Source organism: Haemaphysalis longicornis, unplaced genomic scaffold, assembly GCF_048455015.1.
Source record: "Haemaphysalis longicornis isolate Haplotype H1 unplaced genomic scaffold, Haemaphysalis longicornis Haplotype H1 scaffold_7, whole genome shotgun sequence".
Classification (NCBI taxonomy): Eukaryota; Metazoa; Arthropoda; class Arachnida; order Ixodida; family Ixodidae; genus Haemaphysalis; species Haemaphysalis longicornis.
This window is the reverse complement of record NW_027526422.1, coordinates 56,386,930-56,393,912: the sequence shown is the minus strand read 5'-3', so window position 1 is coordinate 56,393,912 and position 6,983 is coordinate 56,386,930.

Sequence of the window (6,983 nt, the reverse complement as noted above, 5' to 3'; positions counted from 1 at the left end):
GCAGCCCAGGGCCTCGTGGACCCGTCCCGCTCGACGGCCACAGCAGCTGGTCCAGCGGCCGGAGGTCCCGCAGTGCGGCCAGCACCTCCGGCCTCCCTGACTCCGGGCACTCGAAGAGCAGGTGTTGCAGGGACTGGATAGGCGTCCCGCAGTGCCGGCAGGCGGGCCTGTCAGGTCCGGGTCCGGGTGCTGGGCGCACACATGCCGCTGGATGAGCAGGCGGGCGTCGTCTGCTGCTGCCTGGGTTCCCGTGGTCGAGGGGGGCAGTTCGTGGGCCTCGACGGCCATCTCATCCGCCCACTCATTACCTTCGAGCCCAATGTGGCCAGGCACCATCTGCAGCCGCAGCTGGGTGCCCCTGCCGGCCAGCCGTGCCGCCCTCTCGCGGACTCCCCGAACCAGGGGTACAGTGCACTAGAATAGGGGTGAGCACGGATCGCCCTCCCGGATGCGCGGCAGGGCCACCCGGAAGGCGCACAGCAGGGCACATCGCTAGGGGCGGTCCCCAGCTCCAGCAGCAGGTCGAGGTCCAGGCTGACCCCCACCAGCTCGGCCGTGGCTGAGAATGCACCGTAGGGCAGCCGGGCCCTTCGGGTGGCCTCCCCCAGCACGACGGCCGTTGCGGCCGAGCCTTGCCGATGCATGCAGTCCCGCCGCTGTCCCAAAGAGGCCCTCAAGGTCGCCTCAGACGGCGGCCCGGGCCAGCTACAGCTGCCCGCAGTGGGGCGTCCGCCGCTTGCTGTGCAGGCCCGGGATTCCTAGGTGTACTTCGGCGGCCACGTATGAAAAACGACTGGGGACGCCCCATTCACAGGGGCCACAACTGCTCGAACAGGGCAAGCATGCGCCCCATGCGCGAGTGCCGGTGGCTGCGGTGGTCGACCTCCAGTTGCCGTCAGCTCGGTTTGCGCAAGGTGACCAGCGGCAGCACGTACAGGAGCAACCCCACAACCGAGGCATTGTACAGCCGCAGGGCCATTCGCTCTGAGCAGCCGCGGTACCGGGCGGCCTGTATGGAACTGATTTACTAGATTCCTGAAAGCAGTGCCTCATCTAAGAAAAAGATGAGTATGGGCACGCACTAATGACAGGCACTGAAAGCCATTCCGGAAATCTAAAGCAGCATTTAATTTTTTTTATGCACCCCGGTTCATTTCGTAGGTGTCAGCGCCATGTATTCCTTTCCTATACATATTAACACGTTGCAATTATCACCACAGCGTGTCATTGCATAGTTTCACCTAAATGCGCGAATTTCAGTAATTCGGTCATTTTTTGGATTAGGCACGTCCGGCAAGATTCTAATCGGAAGCATAGAAGTAGCCGTCTGTATGCACATGAATGCGAAGCGGGCACTCGCGAAGTGCCGCTCTAAAGCGCCCGCTTATGTGTTTTCTCTTCGCCGTCGGCCTCTTAATAACCGAGAGAACGAAGAGGCCGCCGAAGATAGAGCGATTAGTAAATCGCACGAGGAAAGCATGGGACAACTGTGAGGAGGAGGGCCGTATCCCGAGGCGGCGCGATACATGCTCCCCGACGTCGACGCGTTACGAGATAACCGAGCGAACGAAGAGGCCACCGCAGATAGAACGAGCAGAAAAGCGGAGGATGAAAGTGTGGCGCAGGTGTAATGGGCCTTCCCCCCTACACATCTACACAACGCTTCCTTCAATGGCGTTTCCACAACACGACAGAGGAGATCATTGAAAAAATTCCCCCGCATTTCCCCGAGGGGGAGATTGTGAAAGTGCGAATGCACGGTTGTCGGCCCGCTTGCGGCGCTTGCGCTCGGCCCCCGCAGCCCACCGCCTCGCCGCCTTCTCTTCCATCTCTTCCATCGGGTTTGTAGTATCACGTGTACACCACGCAGTTATCAAGCCGCTATAACGCCGCTGAGTCGCCAACGTACGCCGCTGACGACGTAGTTTGAATGCGTTAAAGATATAAAACGCGTTACTAACACTGATATCAGCGTCGCGTCCGTGGCTTAGTCGGTAGAGCGTCGCGCTGCGGCCGCAAAGTCCTCGGATCGAAACCTGGCGCCGGATGCTGTTTTTTTTTATATATACAGAGGAGGACTGCGGACGCCGCCGCCGACGCCGCCGCCGGCGGTGGATGGTTTGGGGTCGCTTATAAAGTGCATTCGCACTTAAAACAACGAGCTGGTCGGATTATCCGCCTTAGCACTACCCGCACCGGTCGTCACGTGCTCACCCGCCTGGGATACCCCGCACCATCGCCACCTCTCCCACCAAACCCAGTGGCTCTCGCCCCTACCATTCGCGCACGCTTACAAGTTGCCCATCTCCCCAAGAACATGCACGCTGTTACGAATCAGCCCTCCGCAGTGCTTTTTGCAACACTCCTAGGCTGTGTGGCGAAGCCTCCACTACGTGCGCCTTTCAAGCAGCCCCCCCCCCCCCCCCCTGTCGGTGACTCACACTTGCAGCCGACGGATTCACACAAGCTGCTACGTGTCTGGATCGCCGGCGCCTCGCTATCGGCGTGATTAAACTTCGGTGGCGGCCAACGCAATATGCCTCAACTTGTCCGAAGGACGCGGAAGCCGCTGCGGAGACCTCCTCTCTCCCCTCTCTCGGACTCAGAGTGCGCCGCTACTACCAACCGCTCAAGCACTCTGGAAAGAGTGTTGTGTGTGTCTGTGCCGTTCGTGTCGTGTGCACAATGTAGAGGGAACGCTTGTTTTGTCCGTTAGCGCTTTGTGTATAAATAAGACCCCCCAAGCGCTGTAGTTCATTCCTGTTTAAGCAGTGAATCAACGCTGTCACTCTGCTCGAGTCCTGTACTGTAACCTCGCCCGTCGGGGCATTGTTCTTTGACTTCGGCTCATCTCTCGCCATGCAGTAAACAAGTTACGTTTGCTTTCGGCTTCTGGTCTTCTTCTAGGCAGCAACATTGGCTGGCCGCTCGCTTCATCACGCTTCCACACGCATGTCGGAGGTGACGGAGCTCGGCTCGGGTACGCCTTCCCGCATGCAGCAACGGTTGTCACCGGTGGGATGGCAACGCCGTAACAACGCGGGGATCAACCAGGGTAGGCACCGCGCCCGAGCCAATGCTCTATCCCACCAGTACGGCCATGAAACACGTGTGCTTTACACCGATGCTACCAGTTACCTAGCTAACCTCAACACTAAGGTGGCAGTGGTCTCTTCAGTTGCTGGCAAAGCGCACACAACGTGACCGAGGAAACAGCTGTCTCCCACATCACCCCACCCGTCCCGCGGAAGCTGACGACGAACCCGAAGCCACCTGCCGCACATATTAACGGCGAAGCTGTTGTACAAGCCGTAAGTTCGCCGTTGCAGGAAAAAAATACCAAGAAAGTGCGAGCTATCGTGAGCGCGTGCCTCGCGGCGACACGGAGTGTCCCCGGCACGCGCCTTGGCATTAGACAAGAAAATGGCAAAAACCCCGAGGAGCGAGAAAATGGCGAGCGCTCGTGAGCGCGAGCCTCGCGGTGACCGCCGCTTCCCCGGCCCGCGCAGTGGTTTTAGTAAAAAAAAAACTCCACCGCTGTCGTCAAGCGCCACCGCGCATGTAAAGAAAAAGCTCCAGCGCTAAGGCTAAAGGTGAAAAGACATCCTGCTTGGGAGAAGTCACCGCAACCGCCGCATTCTCTAGAAGCATTTATGGATAATTGAAGACGTGGCTACGACTGTGCTACGAGTGGCTACGAATGTTACAATTCTTCCCGAGACTCCTTGCAGATCCCGCCACCGCTGCACCGAGTCGATGACGAAGAGCTGGTGGAAGTCTACAATGCTGAGGATGACTTTACATCCACCACTGGCCGCGAAGAAGGCGACTCGATGCATATGACGACGATTATAGTAGTACCGAAACTATGCAAATAAACAATGTTACTTAAACTTCACAATGTGTCCGGCAATGCTCACCTACAACAGCTTCGCCATTCAAGTCTTGCGCGTCAGTGCAAGCTTTCATCATCATCATCATCGTCGTCGTTATTATTATTATTATTATTATTATTATTATTATTATTATTATTATTATTGTTGTTGTTGTTGTTGTTGTTGTTGTTGTTGTTGTTGTTGTTGTTGTTGTTGTTATAGTTAATCTATCTATCTATCTGTCTGTCTATCTATCAATTTCGAGGGCGCGTGACACCCGGATATCAGTATGCGTCGGCGGCAGCCAAGAGCGTTGCTATGCAACTTCGCTCTGTCGGAATGTGAAGCCCCTCAATCAACCTCATAGAAGGAAAGAATGCCGCGCGAGCAAGAAAACGGGCTGCTAGACAACTCCCACGATAGTCAGTGTGTGGAGCTGTAGGCCAGAGTGTTCGAACGGCGTCGCCTGCTAGCGTGCACAACCAAGCGGTGCTCCATTCGCTCGGGCGCCGGCCCGTCCATTCTCGTTAGTGAAGTGACTTTTAATTTTAAGCGGGAGCGCATATTCCCCCCTTCCCCTTTCAGCACACACAGCAAAAAAAAAAAAATTACAGAGACATTCTGATAAAAATTGAGCTGGACACCGAGCTCCTTTAAAGTCGGCTTGACAACTGCAAGCGAGCGCACTGCTGGGGAGACATTTTGAAGGCATTGCATGAGCCGCCTGCCGCCAAGGTAGGAATGCCCGAGGGCATTTTACTCAATATCGCATTGAGACCCCAAATGGCTTCTATACTATACATAGATGTTTTGCGGGGAAGGCATGTTTTGGAGGCATTACGAGAGGTCATGTATGAAGATATGAAGGCCATAGTGCCGTATCTCAAATATGTAATGGCCTAGATAGGGTCTTTAAGGGCAAAGGAATGATGATGATCTCTGTGAAACACTTGTAAAGTTATCTTCACCACTACAAACAAATGCAGTGCTGAGAAGATGTCTTCATGAGAAATTTAGGAAGTTTCATTGCGGGCTTCAATCCAATACAGCCAAAACTCGATCTAACGAAACCCGATCTTGCGAATTTCCTTATCTAACTAACAAATTCGGATTCCCCCGCAGGTGCCTATACGGCTCAATGCATTTATGAACTCGAGAAATGTTGTACAGGGCTCTCTGTAATCGCTGCTGTGTACATCGTCGTGAACGAGAAGCACATGTGCACCACACACAGATATCATCTGCGTACAGCGTGATCTTCACTCCACGTGGAAGGATTCTTTTGAGTGAAATGAGGGTCGGGTTAAACAGCAACGGACTTAGTACGGCACCTTGTGGTACACCCTTTTCCACGGCGTAATGCGAAGTTGAGCCTTCGGGAGATCTGAGACAAGCAAGAGAAGCAACAATCTACGCACCTGTCTTGGACTTCCGAAGGGATCTTCAAGCGTTGGAACCATGGCAGAGGCACGTTGTTTGCCTTTTGAAGTGATTAGACAACAGGAGACCCTTAGAGAGCACTTAAGGCTTTCCTAGGTCGTGTCCCCTCCAAGTGCAGCAGCTCCGGATTCACCCAGACGATTCATAGCATACCACTGTCTGTTCCAACCCAGCCCTCACCAATAATGCCGCCGCATTTCCCTCCGTGTAACCTTGCTCCCCTACAAATTGAATGTGGTATCCCAGGAATTGGGCCCAAAAAGACTATGCCTCAGTCAGAAATCATCCACATCGTTCTAGACTACACGCATAGAGCCCATTCAGCAAGAACATTCATATTCACCGATGGTTCATCAACCATGCAAAGCTCTTCTTCTGGTCTATACATACCACAAACTGGTGAAATGCTTTCATTTCGTTTGGAGCAACAAACATCTTCGGCAGCGGCTGAGCTCTATGCCCTGAAGGAGGCAATCGTTTACATCCTGCGCCATGTGCCGCACCAATGGAGCATCTTCACGGACTCCAAGGCAGCTCTGCAAATTCTATCTAGGAGAAGTAGATTTTCCCCCCACCAAATCGCAGCCTGTGATATCTCATACCTTCACCATCTTGCCTGGTCTGCTGGACACAACATTAAATTGCAGTGGATACCTCGACACCGCGGCATCAAAGGTAACCAAAAAGCCGACGAAGCGGCCCCTAAAGGCCTAGGCTTCTTTACCGAAAATACCGCAAGGTGTATTTCACGAAAACAGAAGCTTCTGCCATGGCTCACCACTTTGAGGTGACTGAAAGAAGCCCTCTATGGAGCAACTTACAAAATACTCTTTGCTTTTTGCACACTATTGACCCATAATTGAAGTCGAGAATCCCGAGACAGCTTCCTCGTAACCTGGAAACGTTGTACCATCGTCTACAGCTGAACTGTGCATACCTATTTCACCTTGGAGCGACGCCAAATCCGCACTGTGATAATTGTGCTTGTGTCGAAACAATTGAACACATTTTATTAGAATGTGCGGCCTACATGGAACCGAGATCCCACTTCCTTGAAAACATTGAACGTCTAGAACAGGAACCAATTACTCTCAGGATTGTTTTAGGACCATGCATTCATCCCTCGAAGCAGCGCCAAGCTCTACGGAGTTTGTTCTCCTATTTGGATGAAATTGATCTAATTTCAAAATTGTAAATTATGTGGCCCAAGCTCAGAACAAAAATATGCGTGTACTCCGCTGTCGCGCCAAGTCCACGGCTGTTTTTTCTTTCTTTTTCTTTCCTGCCCAGTTCTTGTGTATTTTCTTCCCCCATCCCTAATCCACAGCAGAGAAGCATGTAGGCGACTGTAAATGCCGGCAAACCTCTCTGCTTTTCCAATAAAGAGCCTTCTCTCTCTCTCTCTCTCTCTCTCTCTCTCTCTCTCTCTCTCTCTCTCTCTCTCTCTCTCTCTCTCTCTCTCTCTCTCAAAAAAAAAAGCGTTCTCTCTGAACTCCAGCTTTTAAAGACAATAATATTTCTCGGGCCAGCTACTTGAACGAGAAAATTTTGGTCTGTACGTTTGCCTGTCACTCAAGACAGCCAGAAATGTTATTGGTGAGCCTGCTAATACGTGAGTGAACGGTGGAGAAATAGGGGTATATTGGAGCAAATGGGGATGATGGAAAT